Genomic DNA, 17,683 nt, shown 5'->3' on the forward strand with positions numbered 1-17,683 from the left:
GTAGGGTTGTTGCCTAGGTGCATACATGACCAGGTGGCTTGCTGCCTTTATTCCCCCTTCATCTATATCCGGCATTTCTCCCCCTGTTATCCCTCCCCACCCTCCCCCTGCTGCTGTCCCTCCCCCATCCTCCCCACTACCCCCAGTGTGTGATGCTCCTCTCACTGTGTCCATGTGTTCTCATTGTTCAGCACCTGCCTATGAGTGAGAACATGTGGTATTTGATTTTCTATTCTTGTGTCAGTTTGCTGAGAATGATGGTTTCCAGGGTCATCCATGTCCCTACAAAGGATATGAACTCATTGGTTTTTATGGCTGCATAGCATTCCATGGTGTATATGTGCCATATTTTCTTTGTCCAGTCTATTATTGATGGGCATTTGGGTTGGTTACAGGTCTTTGCTATCATACACAGGACTGCAATGAACATACATGTGCATGTGCCTTTATAATAGAATGATTTATAGTCCTTTGGATATATACCCAGTAATGGTATTGCTAGGTCAAATGGAATTTCTATTTCTAGATCCTTGAGAAACAGCCACACTGTCTTCCACAATGGTTGAACTAATTTACACTCCCACCAACACTGTAAGAGTCTTCCTATTTCTCCATATTCTCTCCAGCATCTGTTGTCTCCTGATTTTTAAATGATTGCCATTTTAACTGGTGTGAGATGATATCTCAATGTGGTTTTGATTTGCATTTCTCTAATGACCAGTGATGATGCACATTTTTTCATACGTTTGTTGGCCTCATAGATGTCTTCTTTTGAAAAGTGTCCGTTCATATCCTTCACCCACTTTTGAATGGGTTTGTTTGCTTTTTTTCTTGTATATCTGTTTTAGTTCTTTGTAGATTCTGGATATTAGCCCTTTGTCAGATGGGTAGATTGCAACTTTTTAAATTAAAAATGCACATAAAGCCAGACCCAGCCATTCTATTTTTAAGAATGTATTCCACAGATATAAGCATAATTGTGTGAAATGTTGTGATTATGAGAATATTTATTGCAGCATTGTTTTGTTGTTTACAATGAATATTGGAAACTAAATGTCTGTGAAATGGGCATGATTAAATTTAAGAAAAACCATGAAATATATAATACGTTAGCCTTTTATATATTGATATACAGAAAATCTCCAAACTGTTAAAGAAAAAGGTAAAACTGTGTGAAGTGTATGGTATTAGAGGAAAAAAGCTGATATAAAGCAACTTTTAATCTGACACAATTGATAAGTCACAGGCTCTTGGCCTCTGCGAATTCCAGCATTCCAAAGTCCCAAAGAGGTGGGGTGAGGGTGTGGATGCAAGGCAGGACACAGCAGAGAAAATGCTGGTCCTCACTCTTGGGAAGCTAGGATTTGGAATGGAAGATGTGCCCCCCCCAGTGCCTACCAACTATTGCCTGTCCCAAGAATGTCCACCTTCTAGTATCCACTGAAAACATGAGGGTCAAATGCAGAAGAGATTTTTAGTTTCTGTCCTGCAAATCCTGCCCATTCCTTCCATAGGAGTCAAAATCACAGCCATTGATATTTAAACCTGAATAATGCCAACAGCCAGCTGGAGACAGACAGATTTGGATTGGGCAGCTAGACAGGGCATTCAAACTGGCTGTCTGGGTAAGCTTGCCCTGTCACTTCAATAGCTTCACAGTAATACTGTCGTTTATGCAACATCACTGAGTTTTACTGAATTATGCCACACATCACATTTAAAATGCAAACAGATTTCTCATTTCTTCTCTTCAGAATACAATTTTCAAATGTCAAGTTCTATACATTATTCTTTTACAAAGAAACATGTATTAGGGAGCACAATTCTATTATTTGGAACAACAATGGAACATTTAAAAAAAGATCTTTCTTCTTCTGTCAGACATAAAGTAAAGAATTTGCTGCACAAATAATCTAGAGCTTAATGGAAAAGTTATAACTTTGTAAGACGGTGGCTTTCTTTCCGAAATTATGCAACTCGTTACAATTACTTACATACCTTTGTGCTTTAGCAAAATTATTTCTTATATCATTAATGCTTTGTCATTAGGTTTGTAAAATTTACTTAGAATGATTTAAAAGGAGTAAACAGACTTCAGTGTTCATACAAGAAAAAAGGAAAGAGGAAGAAATGAACAAACAAATAAATGAATGAAGGAAGGAAGGAAAGCATCTTTGTTTGTCAACACAAATTCTACCCCAGTCATATGCCATTTGTATAAGCAGAGCCCTGGCTTTCATGTTCTATGGCTTGACCATTTGCTCAGAGAATGTCAACTTATTCTCAGGCCTAAGAGATACATATGTATTTGTCAAAGTATATTTTCAATAAGTCCTATCCAAAGCAGCAGCAATGGCATCACTTGGGAACTTCATTCAAGACCTACTGAATCTGAAGCTCAGAGCTCGAGCCCAGAAGCTGTGGGTTTAACAAGTCCTTGAGGTATTTCTGATTCACCATAGTTTGAGAACCATTAGTGTAAGCCAATTCTAGTAAGCTCTCCTCTTGCCAGTGACTATATTAGAAAGGTGGATGTAACCTAGCTGTGCAATGAGAAAAGAGAAAAAAGTATCCTTGGGTGGGAAATAATTCTCTAGAAATGTTTATTACTTTAAAATATTCAAGGAATAGCTGGGTGCAGTGGTGCATGCCTGTAATCCCAGCTACTTGGGAGGCTGAGGCAGGAGAATTCTTTGAACCCGGGAGGCTGAGGTTGCAGTGATCCAAGATTGTGCCACTGCACTCCAGCCTGGGTGACAGGATGAGACTCTGTCTCAAAAAAAAAAAAAAAAAAAAAAAAAAAAAAAAAAAAAAAAAAAAAAGAATATGCAAGGAAGAGCCATGCCTTGAGTTACAACAGCAATCTGAGACTTTAGGGGGAGTCCTACTTTCAACTGGGGTTGGCAGACCTGGTTTACCCTTGGTATTATTTGTTATGTGAGAAAATATATCTAATTTTATCTAGAGCCAAACTCATAGCTTAACATAGTCTAATTGTGTTTATAGAGTGCCTTTTAATAAAGATAAGAACTGGATTTCATTTTAAGGAGAAAAAAATGCTTCCTTAAGACAAAGATTTTTTAAAAAACAGTCTAAATTGATGAAATCAGTTTAATGTGATTTAAAAAAAAAAACAGTTTAAAGGCCTTAATGTTTTCCAGGTACCTACACTATGATAAATTCTTCACATGCCTTCTCTCTCTAAATCCACATGACAATCCTGTGTTAGAGGTAATATATTTTCTATTTAGTCTCAGAGAGCTATGCAACTTGCTTATGGCCAACCTAAGTAAAATTAATCCTACATTTTCATTTTAGCAAAACAATATTACAGATCTGTAATTTACAGTGTTATCAGGACTTATTTTTAAGATTTGACAAGTTATTTGATATTTTGATCCATTAATTCATATCCTCTCTATTTTACTTTCGGGGAAGAGACGGATTTCTTCTTTAATTCTCAAAGCAGGCCAGGCATAGTGGCTTATGCCTGTAATCCCAGTACTTTGGAAAGCTGAGGCAGGTGAAATCAACTGTCAGGAGTTTGAGACTAGCCTGCCCAACATGATGAAACCCTGTCTCTACTAAAAATGCAAAACAAAACAAAACAAAAAAGACATTTGTGGTGGCATATGCCTGAAGTCCCAGCTACTTTGGAGGCTGGGGCAGGGAATCGCTTCAGCACGGGAGACGGAGGTTGCAGTGAACTGAGATCGCACTACTGCCCTCCAGCCCGGGCAACAGAGCAGAACTTGGTCTCAGAATAAATAAATAATTCTCAGAACTATGGTCTTTGCTATTATCTGTTGATTTCTGTTAATTTTGTGATAGGAAAGTGATGGGAATACCTCACATACTTATTTTGTTCTTTCCATACATGTTACATTAAACAGCGAAAGTATATAGGATCACACACTATAATTCCATGAACATGTTAGAAGCTAGAACATGTTAGAACATGAAGTCTGAAATCGCAATATCCTCTATAACTTGTGGATAGAAGTACAATTGGAAAGCATCCAAAATGAATACAAATTTGAAGATTTAATGGTTTGCATTTGGAAAGAGAATTAGGTAGATAGTAAATACTCATATGTACTTTAGAGCAAGCTTATTCTAATATGCTTTAGCGGTAAACAACACATAATTACTATGATGTCAAATATTCATATTTTATTTTATTTTGAAAAAGTCTCAACAGAAATTAAAATATGTATAAAATATATGGTACTACAGATTACTTGTCTACATGTAATCCTCTGTTAATCTATATACCTGACAGTATCCATAATTCAGAGTTCTTTTATAAACAGATCTCAGTGATGATTTCAGAGTACAATATAGAAAAGAAATACATAAAATATGTTTGTATATATATATATATTTTAGTAGAGTAATACAGCATTAGCTTCTCAAATAGATTGAATCAGTTTCTAATTATGTGAAACATCTGATGGAATGCTTTAAATTATATGTATGGGTTATGAACTCATGCATTGGTTAATTTTGTCATATGTAAGGATATAGCTTTCTACCGAGAATTAATTGTACATATGCAACAGCAACTATTGAAGATTGAGTTTAGTCATAGCAATCTGACAAAATTAAAATATATTTTCTTGCACTTTAAAATGACATGAGAGGCTGGTAAATAGAAATAAAATCAGTTTATATGTATCTAATTGAAGGAAAAACAAAATGTCACAAAGGAAATTTAAAAGCATTATTATATGTGTTATTTCCATCCAAATTTTAAAAAAATATATAGTTTACAAATTTCTGCATCTACAATATCAAAGATGTGTATTAACAATATACTGATCTGTAGACAACATACAATTCACCATATAACATATGATTCAACTATATTTAAGATAAACAATATGAAAAAATGGCAATAACTTGCTCATGGTCTGTTGAAGCCTGTTATACACCAACCCACAATTAATAATGCTATCAACAAGGGCAGATTTTCTCTTCTCAAAAGTTAACTCAGATACATTGGGTTGTTATCACAATCAAGTGAATCTACTTAAATATGTTAAAAACTCGCAATACCATTCACATTAAACACATTATAATTTTTTGTACCACCTGCGTATTTTTAAGATAAATCTCACTATATCAGATTCTTACCTCAGAAAATACAGAAACCAGAGGAACATATATCTTCAACAAGAATAAATTCAATGTTATTAATAAACATTTATGATACTTGGTGACAAATAGTAGCTATAAAAGAAGAGCATTTTATTAGTCTTAATAAGCATATTTAGTGGGTCCACTTAAGATCTTATGTGTTAAATATAGAGTGATTTAGTATTGTCTATAGTGTTGATATAATATCAATCATTCATTCGACAAACATTCACTAAGTGCCTAACATGTGCTGATCAATGACTATGCTATGTATTTTACATATAAAAGCGAACAAGCTAGATATAATCTCTAACCTTATAAAGCTTAGAATACAGTAGAGGTAACAGATGAAAAACAATCAAATAAGGATATTTGTCAATCGTGAAAATTACTAAAAAAATACTCAAGATGAGCTGTTAAGGTAGAGAAGAATTAGTGAGGGGTGGAAGAGAAGCAGGAAAAATCAGGCGACAGGAAGTTTCTGTATGCATTTCACTAGCTGCAGGAAAAACTGTCTCACAACAGCTCTTGAGCCGACAGCTCTTTCCTCTCGGCTGCCGAGAGACTCCTCACCATGTTCACACCTACTTCCTGGAGGAACAATCATTTTTAAGGATTGTTCCTACCCCAACTTGAGACAGGTCCAAAGGTCCATCCCAGCTTTAGAAGTATCCCAAGGATCAGCTGCGGTCCCATTTATCACAGCCCTCTCAGTCCCACTTCTCCCTCTGACTTGGGCTGTTTGGTTCTCCCATAGCTGACGTACTAACTAGTACACTTCCTGCCTGTTGATATCTCAGGATCTGCTTCCCAGGTAACATAGACTTCAGCATCTGGTGTACCTTGCTGTCACTACCCTGCAGAATTAAATTTCCTAGCAACAAGTCCATGGATGGAAAATAGATGACGGAAACTTTCCTGAGAAAGTAATGTATAAAATGGTGTGAAGCCACAATTTTGTATTCTGTAAATTAGTTTGTTTTGGAACTGTATACGTAACAAGGCTTGCATATGTGTAAAGTGAGTATAGTAATTAGAAGCCTAAAAATTTGAAAAAAAAATTTTGGAGTATGCCTTTGTATTTATTCAATGCTACAGATAACTAGGCAATTGATCAAAAATATTTGTTGAGCATCCACTGATGTTTTATCCAGTTGGTTATGCCAGCATTCCCAATAATACTGAAGTATTGAGAAAATACAGAAAAACATAAATAAATTTTAACTTATTTCTAAGTTCTACTTTCCCCATCTGTAAAAGCACATATAAAAGCAACTTTACAAAACTGTAACTTTAAGTGATACATCATCACTTGAAGTGTTGTGTATATCACTTCATGATACATGAATTAAGCAGAGCAGGAGACTGAAAAGCCAGAATAGACTGCTTTGTTTGTTCATTTTGATCAAATGCAATAAAAAGCATAGGTATCAGGTCCAGAGTAGACCAAGCAATCTCAGCAAATGCCATCAGGGACTGGGCTCTAATCACCTTACTGCTCTGCCATCCTTAGGTCATATGTGCGCTTTGTCCTTACACTTGCTATTTTGTAATCACAAAATATCTGCCAAATTTTGCTGGGTAGAGAGCTGAGGAGGAGACGCAAAGATAAACATTGTTTCTCCTAGTAAGATTTGTGTCTGGTTGTTGATAAGACAGCCTCCTGATGCTGTGTTATAGGGGAAAACGTGATAAAGAGAAAATCATTGCATATAAGACTGAAGAGGTTGTGATCATTTAAAGGATATGTACATAAAGGACACAGCTTAATAATATAAGTTTTCTTTTTATTTATTTGAAAAAATCCTAATTTATTCTTTTAAATTATGAGACCATCATATTGTTTCTTGTAATTTGACAACTGCTATTTATTTTTATCATGTTCTGGAGTTAATTTGATAGACCTAAAACACTATCTTTGTGGAAAAACATATTTTGAGACAGATGTCTGGGGGAGTATATTCTTTTTTACCCAGTTTTTTATGGACAGACTTCCATTAGAAAGTGAAAGACAGGAAGATAGCATTGGATGACAAGATGACATGGAGTTGACCTATTCGAGTGAAAAGGGTATTGCAGGCAGGTGGGAGAAATCTCCTAACAGATTTTTAAGCATTACGTATTGAGGAAAAGGGAGAAGAGAGAGAGTCAGATGATTTAGTTGTGGGTAGACACAGTAAAGATCTTAAAATCCTGGTATAGAGTTTGAATCTAATTGTTTTTCAATGGTTTGGAGAAAGCATGGAAATTAAAAGAAAATACTGATCAAGGGAGTGAAGTATACATCATTTCTAAAAACAAACTTCATCTCACTTGAAGAGGTAATGACAGTAACCGTGAACTAATGAAGAGAAAATTATAATCAAGTTGATTCCGTTATGATATTTTCATCAGTGATTAACAGGAAAAAGACAAACAAGCAAAAACCAAGAAAATGTTTTATCTTACATGATAAATCCAAGGTTAGAGTGACTTCATGGTTGTTAATTTGGCAGTTCAGTAACCTTGCTGAGGACTGGGATCATATTTCTGTGCTGAGAACTGTGGTTGCCTGCATTATTTTTCACAAATTTGGGGCACATCCTGAGAGTATGATTATACAGCCCCTGCTATTGAAATTGGGCATGGCCACGTGGCTATCTTTGACCAGGGAAATTCAGGAGAAGGGATGTTGGCCATCTCCAGGCCGTTGAAGAGTACCATTCACCATGTCCTCCTTTTCCTGCCTCTGTACAACTGTATCTAAATGTATACTTGTGGTCCTCTGTCGCTTTGTGCCATTGGAAGAACATGTGGGGTGGGCAAGAAATAACTGAATTTTTTGAAGCCACTGTGATTTTCCAGTCTATTGCTGCCACAGCACAGCCCAGCTTGTTTGAGCTGATACACTGTTCTCAGTGTTGTTGTTGTTTTAATTGTTTCACTTAAGTGTGAAAAAATGTTACTAGTTTTCCAGGACTTCACTTTTTGTTTAAATGGCTAAAGTTGTGTCACATGTTAATGTTTAAACCCATGGTTGATCAGGAAAACACACCTACTAAGTAAATTACTCCAATAATTAGGTCTTGGGTCTGAGAACGGAGCCCTTAATAATGAACTGCAAGGGGGCCATAATAGAGGGAAAACATATAAAAAATTACAGTTGAATCAAGAAAGGGAAACTGGACAAGGGGACGGATATTAATCAGTTGAGAATGTCCATTTTCTGAGATATCATTTATCCTTTCTTCTTTCCTTCATTACACTTTTCCTCATTTTATACATTCGTTCATCCAGCTAATATTTATTGTTAATCAGCTATGTACCAATGATAATCACCAAGGACAGAGATATGAAATTGAGACAGCTAGGTGGGAAGGGGTCTCCAAGGAAACTGCAGCCTGCCAGTGCCCTGTGGTGGAGCCACAGAAGTCCACACCTTTTGCAGGGAGGAGCCTGGCCCTTCCTCTTCCTGGGTGAACCTGGAATTTAATCTGCGATGTGGGAAGCACACTAGCAGGACTCTGGCTTTGCAAGAGTCCTTATTTCCTTTTTTTCCTCTTTGTCCAATAAATCCAATTTTTCTCACCCTTTAAATTGTCTGTGAACCTAATTCTGAACTAAAAAATTGTCCTACAACAAAATTAACCTGTAATCTAGTTTGCAGAAAGAAACAACAGCAAAATAAATAAATAAATAAATAAACAAACAAATAAATAAATAAATAAATAAATAAAAAAGAAAGAAAGAAATAAAGAAAGAAAACCATTGGGTACTCCACTTGGAAAGGATTATGTTAGAGGTAAGCTAAAGAAGAGGTACACAATGCACCTAACACCATGGGAAAATATGACAATATTTCCTAGAGAAGGGGACATTGGATCTGAAATTTGAAAGATGAGTAAAAATTATAATATGAAGAGGCATGATTGAGAGGAAGTCTCTCCAGACAGAAAAAGCAGCACATGCCAAGATCAAAGTGAGAAACAGCATGATGCATTGAGAGGAGTCTGAACTGTTGTAAATGTGAGTGCATGTGTGTGTGTGTGTGTGTGTGTGTGTGTATGCATGTGTGTGTGTTTGTGTGCACATTCGCTTGCTATGCATGGCCATGAACTTATTAGTGAAACACTTATATGTAGTGGAAAGGATTAGCTAACATCCAAATAAAATGCTGTATCTCTATATCTGTATGTATCACCAGTATTTCACCAGACATTAAGAAGATCCTACAGTATGAAAAAATCAAAATAGGCATATAGTAATACTATTTATATAAAAAATAAGTACTGTGCTTCACTTACAAATAACCATTCGCAAATGTAAAATTCAAATTTCCAAATTTGATGCTGCAGGTTTCCAGACTAAAAATAGAGTAAAAAATAAATATCTCTGAGGGTCATTCTCTTGTTTAAATCATAATATAATAACTTATGTAATGCCTTATCATCTTATCTGTAAAACAGGACCTTACTCTCTTATAACTATGACAAATGGAAATGAGAGACAAATGAGAACACTATGTTGATAATGTCTCTGTCTAGTTTGCTCAAGAGCAGTGAGTCATACTCTGTATTTGTGTGTGTCTGTGTGTAGCAGTTCTCTCTGGGACTAAGGCATTCATACACACACACACACACACACACACACATATATATATATATGTATATACACACACACACACACATATGTGTGTGTGTGTATGAATGCCTTAGTCCCAGAGAGAAGTATTTTATATATATATATATATATATATATATATATATATATATATATATATTTAGAGAGAGAGAGAGAGAGAGAGAGAGAGAGAGAGAGTCATATCACTGATGGAATACTTAAGAATAATTAAATAGACTATTCTAGGTTAGAACCAATGCAGAACTAGTCTTACAATACACATTTCATCATTTCACCCTAGAAGAAATTAAGACATCCATGATTATAAAGATTTATTTTTACTATATTTAATGTAGAAAATAATAGCACCCATCTCAAAGGGCCATTGTGCATGGTACATGCATTTTTTAAAATGTCTGATAAAGTACCTAACACATAAGAGCATGTTCACAATGCTTTTTATACATACATTTGTTGTATTACACACATAGTTAATTACTATTGTTGTTATTACCATAAGCATAAGCTCTCCTCTTATGTGCTGATCATTGGCTGCCTATATCCCTTGGAGGGACTCTGAATTCACATATTTAATAGGTATTCCTTATGTGAAAGTTCTTTGTTCAGTACATGGAGTTTCACTTGATGCATTTCTTTCTTACAATTCTCAGAGAGCTTGTATTATATCAACAGGAAAGAAACAAATGCTTTTTCTCTAGTCTCAAGCAACGCTACCTGCTATAGTCATTCAAAAACACATGTGAATTTATATGTCATACTGATACACTGTTCGATTCTAAGTGGTAAGTGTGAACAAAATAGTCACTGTTTCTATTCTCTAGACCAAGTGTCAGATGGAGACAACTGTAAATAAGAGAAACAGAATTAGAAGAATGTAACTGTAAGTAGAATAGGGGCATATTTGAAGGCAACGTAAGACAGACATGAGTAACTTGGGAAGTTTCAGATATTTATTAGTATTAAATCTTACCCCAGAACTTTGCTTTTTTCCTTTTTTTTTTTAAACAGACTTTTGCTTTGTCACCCAGGTCAGAGTGCAGTGGCACGATCTTGGCTCACAGCAACCTTTTTTCCCAAGTTCGATGGATTCTCATACCTCAGCCTCTTGAGTAGCTGGGATTACAGGTGTGCACCACCATATCTGGCTAATTTTTTTTTTATTTTCAGTAGAGACACGGTTTCACTGTGTTGGCCAGGCTGGTCTCGAACTCCTGGCCTCAAGTGATCCATCAGCCTCAGCCACCCAAAGTGCTGGGATTATAGGCATGAGCCACTGTGCCAAGCCTACATCTTAAAACAAAAGGAGAAACCTCTTTTGATTATATGCCCATTCAAAGCTATAGACCATAGCTCTCTTTCTCTTCAAAGCAAAATCTTCTAAAATAGCTTTCTGTAGTTTCTTTATCTATTTATCCATCTCTAAAATTCTTTCCCTTTCCATTATTTCTTCTTCACATGACTCCAGGAAAACTTCTCAAGTTAAAGGCACTAATGGCTTCTGGATAGTCAACCACATCACTAACTCAAATTCTCAATAATGTTCATTATTTTATGATGATTAATATTGAATGTCAACTTGATTAGATTGAAGGATGCAAAACATTTTTCATGGATGTGTCTGTGAGGGTGTCACCAAAGAAGATTAACATTTGAGTCAGTGAACTGGGAGAGGGAGACCCACCCTCAATCTGGGTGGCAGCATCTCATCAGCTGCCAGCGCAGCCAGGATAAATGCAGGCAGGGGAACATGGAAAGACTATACTGTCTGAGTCTTCTGGTCTCCATTTTTCTTCCATGCTGTATGCTTCCTGCCCTCGAAAGCCTCTGGACTCCTGGACTTATACCAGTGGTTTGCCAGGGGTTCTCAGGCCTTAGCCACAGACTGAAGGCTGCACTGGTGACTTCCCTACTTTGGGGGTTTGGGTACTTGGACTGGCTTCCTTGCTCCTCAGCTTGCAGATGGCCTATTGTGGGACTTCACCTTGTGATGGTGTGAGTCAGTACTCCCTAATAAACTCCCTTTCTTTCATATGCATCTATCCTATTAGCCTCCTGTTGCTCTAGAGAACCCTAACACACACACTCTCTCTCTCTATATATATATACACATACATACACATATGTGTGTGTGTGTGCGTGTGTGTGTATACATTCTCTTGTTTAAATTATAATATAATATATATATATATATTAGGTATATATATCTATATATATACACACATCTATATATATACACACATACAGATATCATACATATAGACACACATGTATGTGTGTGTCTATATGTACTTATGTATATAATATAAATATATGTATATAGTTAGATTGAGAAGTAAGCTCCAGGCTTGCATATGCAAGCTTATTTCTATCCACATCAAAGTATAAAAAAAAATACCCTCACTAAATTAAGAAAAAATCAAAAGTCACACTATGGCAAACACTAATATGGAGGTCAGGAGCTAGAGTAACCACCAAGGTGGAAAATTACTCTAACTGCCAAATGAAACCCTGGGAATACAAAGTAGAAATAAGTCCCAAATGACTCAACAGCTCAGAATACACAGACCCACAGAAAAATGAATCTGACAGAAAAGCTAGCTCAAAAACAAAGTTTCAAATCCTAAGAAGTAATGATTCAATTGAGGGGGAGTAAACAAACACAGCAGAAAATTAAGATCCGAAGAGCTTAAGCTACAGCAATGTAAAAAGGCCAAAACCAAACATAATATGATTAAATGATAAACAAATTATAAATTACAGCTAAATTAATAAAGTTAATAGGAAACTGTGAGAACGTGAATGATAGATTTGAGGTAAAAAGTAGAACTTTCTAAAAAGCTACAAAAAGTTCTAGAAATTAAAAAGACAATGGATTTATGAGATAAAAGCATAGATACTATTGAGTAATACATAAACTAAATATATAAAAGATCAAAATTAAATTATGCAGAATGCAGAAAAATGTTCTGAAAAAAATTGTAATGAGATAAAAGGACTAACAGACATCCACTGAAATCCAGAATTCTACATCCAGCTGTCTACTTGACATGTACAATATTTTTTTTAAACTCCATAACAGTAGTCCTAATGTTGGTTGCAGTCACTACCTCCACTGATATACTCCTTTTTGTCACAACTCAGGCACATAGTTACCTATAAATAAAGGGTGGCTGGGAAATTCACTTTACCTATGTAGACTCATCCAAGGAAGATGTGGAAATAGATACAATATGTACCTGTCAATTCTCTGCCAAACAACCAGATTAGAATCGTAAGTATATGAAAAATTTTAATGAAAAATGAAAAATTTTATTTACTCTAAAATGTATGTGTCTATGTATTAGTCCATTTTCACACTCCTATAAAGAAATGCCTGAGACTGGGTAATTTATGAAGAAAAGAGGTTTAATTGACTCACAATTCAGCATGGCTGGGAGGGCCTCCAGAAACTTGCAATCATGGCAGAAGGCAAAGGGGAAGCAATGCACCTTCTTCACAAGGCAGCAGGAATGAGAAGTGCTGAGAAAAGGGGGACAGCACCTTATAAAACCATCAGATCTCCTGACAACTCACTATCACAATAATGGGATGAGGGAAACCACCTCCAAAATTCAATTACCTCCACCTGGTCTCTCCCTTGATAGATGGAAATTATGGGAATTACAATATCAAGATGAGATTTGGGTGGGGACACAAAGCCTAGCCCTATCATTCTTCCCCTGGCCCCTCCGAAATCTCATGTTCTTTTGACATTTTGAAACCAATCGTGCCTTCCAAACCTTCTCCCGAAGTCTTAAGTAATTTCAGCATCAACCCAAAAGTTCAAATCCAAAGTCTCATCTGAAATAAGGCAAGTTCTTTCTGCCTATGAGCCTGTAAAATCAAAAGCAATTTAGTTACTTCCTAGATACAATGGGGGTACAGGTATTGGGTAAATACACCTTTTCCAAATGGAAGAAGTGGGCCAAAAACAAAGGGCAATGGGACTCAATGCAAGTTGAAGTCCAGTAGCACAGTTATTAAACCTTGTTTTAGTCAGGATTCTATAAAGGGACAGAACTAAAAGAACAGATGAAAATATGAAAGGGAGTTTAATAAAGAGTGTTGATTCACATGATTACAAGATAAAGTCCCCAAATAGGCCAATTGAAAAGCCAGGAGGCCAGTCCAAGTCCTAAAACCTTGAAAGTAGGGAACCTGACAGTGCAGCCTTCAGTCTGTGGCCAAAGGCCCCATAGCCCGTGACAAACCACTGGTTTAGGTCCAAGAGTCCAAGAGCTTTTGAGAGCAGGAAGCATCCAGCATGGGAGAAAGATGGAGGCCAAAAGACTCAGCGGGTCTAGTTCTCCCATGTTCCTCTGCCTGCTTTTATCCTGGCTGCTTTTAGAGAATTAGATGGTGTCCAACCAGATTGAGAGTAGGTCTGCCTCTCCCAGTCCACTGACTGAAATGTTAATCTCCTTTGGTGACACCCTCACAGACACATGCATAAACAATACTTTGCATCTTTCAGTCTAATCAAGTTGACACTCAATATTAACTGTCACAAATCTTAAAGCTCCTAAATAATCACCTTTGACTCTATGTCTCACATCCAGGTCATGCTGATACAAGGAGTGAGCTCCCACAATCTTGGGCACTTCCAACCCCTGTGGCTTTGCAGCCCCCATTGTGGCTGCTTTCATGGGCTGGCACTGAGTGTCTGCAACGTTTTCAAGCACATGGTTCAAACTGTCTATGGATCTGCCATTCTAGGGTGTGGAGTACAGTGGATTTCTTCTCACAGATCCACTAGGGAGTGTTCCAGTAGGGACTCTGTTTAGGGCTCTTACCCCCCCATTTTTCTTCTGCACTGCCCTGGCAGATGTTCTGCATGAGGACTCCACCCCTGCAGCAAACTTCTGCCTGGAAATCCAGGCATTTCCATACATCCTCTGAAATCTAGTTGGAGGCTCCCAAACCTCAAATCTTGACTTTTTTGCACCTACAGGCCAAACACCACGTGGAAATTGACACACCTTGGGGCTTGTACCCTCTGAAGCAATGGCCTGAGTTATATGTTGGCCCCTTTTAGCTACAGCTGGTATGCTGGGTGTCACATCTCAAGACTGCAAAAAGCAACAAGCCTCTGGGCTTGGCCCAAGAAACCATTTTTACCTCCTAGGTCTCTAGACCTGTGATGGGAGGGGCTGCTGTGAAGGTCTCTGACATGCCCTGGAGACATTTTCCTCATTGTCTTTGCAATGAACATTTGGTTCCTTGTTACTCATGCAATTTCTGCAGCAGGCTTGCATTTCTCTAGAGAAAATTGGCTTTCTATTCTATAGCATTATCAGGCTGCAAATTTTCCAAACTTTTACACTCTGCTTCCCTTTTAAACTTAAGTTCCAACTTCAGATCATCAATCTCAAGTCCAAAGTTCCAAAGATCTTTAGGGCAGGGACAAAATACTGCCAGTCCCCTTGCTAAAGGATAGCAAAAGTCACCTTGACTATATACTTCACAGAGGAAGCCTCAACAAATTCCAACAAATTTCCACTTCAACGAATCCAAGAAATTATTGATAACATTTGTAGTCACCAAAGCAATTAAAGTAGAATTCAATTTTTAAAAAACAGTTTAAAGATTCTTTGGAAATTTATATGAGTGAAATAAAATAACAATAAAAATTACAAATAAATGTCCTACATATACACTGCATAGGATTTAGCAAGATCAGTGGCTAGAGGCCGATTTAATATATTTATTATGTAAAACATAGATTAAAAATTAATGAGTTAAACTAGAAGTCATAAATAGGTCTAGATATTTATATAGATATAAAATATTAATAAAGTTTTATTTAAACAGAGAGAAAGCACAGCATAGGTGTGTGTACACTATGTGAAGGTTAAGTTGGCACAAACACTATGGAGAACCATCTAGTGATATCCATCAAATCTGAAGTGGTTCTTACACAGCAGTTCTATTTACTTGAAATAGAACCTGGAGCAATTTACTACATTCTTTCCAATAATTTTTATATGGCATAGTTTGTAACTGAGTATATATGTATATCCATCAATGGGGAATTGATAAATAAACCTACAGTTGTTCCTATAACATTTAAGATGAATTAATTAGACTTTCATTTATCAACATTCATACTTCTATAAAATATTTTTAGTGTCAAAAGCAAGCTGCAAATTATGTAGGACAAAAAAAGTAATTTAAAATTTACATAAAGTAATGAAATATTGTTATGAGTACACTAATATGTAGTAAAAGACCAAAAATATACACAGAAAGAACATTCACCACTGTATCTCTTCTTTATAGGAAAAGAGAGGGATGAAATGGAAGGTGGGCATTTAGCTATCACTGAATGTATCCTTCTTAAAAACATCTAAAGGATATGTGACAATCTGTCATGAGCCAACTGATGCCTTCACGGTGTTTGTGAGTTAGCAGAGTCCCTTGAGTGCGGGTCACCAGCACCTGGAGGCCAGGCCAAGGCTCTTCTTCATCGAGGAGACAGCAGCAGGAAAGCTATACAAGACTATAAGCTCAGTCACAATCTTCAGAAGGAAAGGCAGATGCTACAGTCAAACACCCACCTAAAGAAGGGGGCTGTGACCTCCACGAACCTGACTAAGCTAGAGGGTGGTGTGGTTTATAATGTGGCACCTGCCACTATGTGTGCCAGCTTAGACTTCACTGTGGCACCAAATGTGCTTTTGAGCCGCAGCTGCAGGGCTGGTGCCAGGTAGCTGGAGATGGGGTCCCCTTCGAGTTTGCTCAGAAGCGGACGCAGCCCTGAGTGATACCTACTAATGACTCAGACCTCTGGTGGGAAGCTTTTAGCCAGGTATGCAAGGACATGAACCTCACTCTGGCTGCCATGGACAGCTCTTTCCTCTGAGTGGTGGGGGTCCTGGCTCTAAGCTTCTTACCCATGAATCATACACCTGTGCTGTTGCATGACAAGTGGTTACATGAGGCTGTGTTCCTCCTGGGTTGACACATAGTCACACCTGCTGCCTGCCCTGGCCAGCGTACCCACCCTGCCTAGCAACAGCCAAGCCTTAGAACTCCCCAACCTCTGCCCCTGGAGCTTTCATCCTAACTAGTGCCAAGGACTTCTTCGCCCTTCCAAATAATAAAATTTGTGTGTGGACGGGGTGCGGGGGAAAGAAGGTGGTCTTGTAGTTACAGCCCAGGCTCAAAATATTGAATGGCTCCTTCTCCAGATATTCTGCTCTACTGGTGTGGAAGGTAACTCTTGGATCATTGTTCATTAAAAATGTTGTGTGATTCTATCATTGCACAAAGGTGAAGAACCACTAAGCCCAAGTGAACAGAAATGGAGGAGGCAGGAATGGCCATGTGGGGTTCAGCCAGAGGCTACTCAGATCATCTAAGAGATGTCTCTCACCTTACCAACCCTGAGCTCAATGTCAGTGCATTTCCTATTCAGATTGGCATAAATATGGTGGCTGGTAACCACTCATCACCTGTATGAATGAATGAGCATCATCAAAGTACTCAGGGCCCTATTCTATATAATGGAATCCAAATGAAAGGTCCAAATTTATTTCCCAAGCAATTCTTTAGATTACTTAAATGTCCCTATGTGGTGATTATTGGTTATTTCCTTTGATTCAGAGAACCAAATGAAAGGGAAAAGAAAAAGGATAAAAAAATAAATACAATAACTGGCAAAAATAAGGTTACTAGATCAGTGTTCAAATGTACCTGGAAACACTGTGGGGAAAAATTATAGTGCCTAATAAGCCAGATTATATTTATTTTCACATCTTATTTATGTATGTCTTTCTATGTCTGTTATCCTGAGAGTATGTCATATGTATCATATGTATATATAAATTAGTTCTTACAATGTAGGCTAAACAAAAATAATGTGAATTTAGACTTGTTTTCTGAT

The 17,683-nt window shown here is 37.1% G+C and overlaps 1 protein-coding gene and 1 pseudogene across 11 annotated transcripts in view; one reads left to right on the forward strand and one right to left on the reverse strand.

Moving 5' to 3' along the window:
- CCDC102B (coiled-coil domain containing 102B) overlaps nt 1-17,683 on the reverse strand; it is a 336,572-nt gene that overhangs the window by 70,213 nt on the left and 248,676 nt on the right. The gene's annotated exons all lie outside the window — the stretch shown is intronic.
- On the forward strand, nt 1,553-16,868 carry LOC120361680 (aminoacylase-1 pseudogene; annotated as a pseudogene).

This window comes from Saimiri boliviensis, chromosome 13, assembly GCF_048565385.1.
Source record: "Saimiri boliviensis isolate mSaiBol1 chromosome 13, mSaiBol1.pri, whole genome shotgun sequence".
NCBI lineage: Eukaryota > Metazoa > Chordata > Mammalia > Primates > Cebidae > Saimiri > Saimiri boliviensis.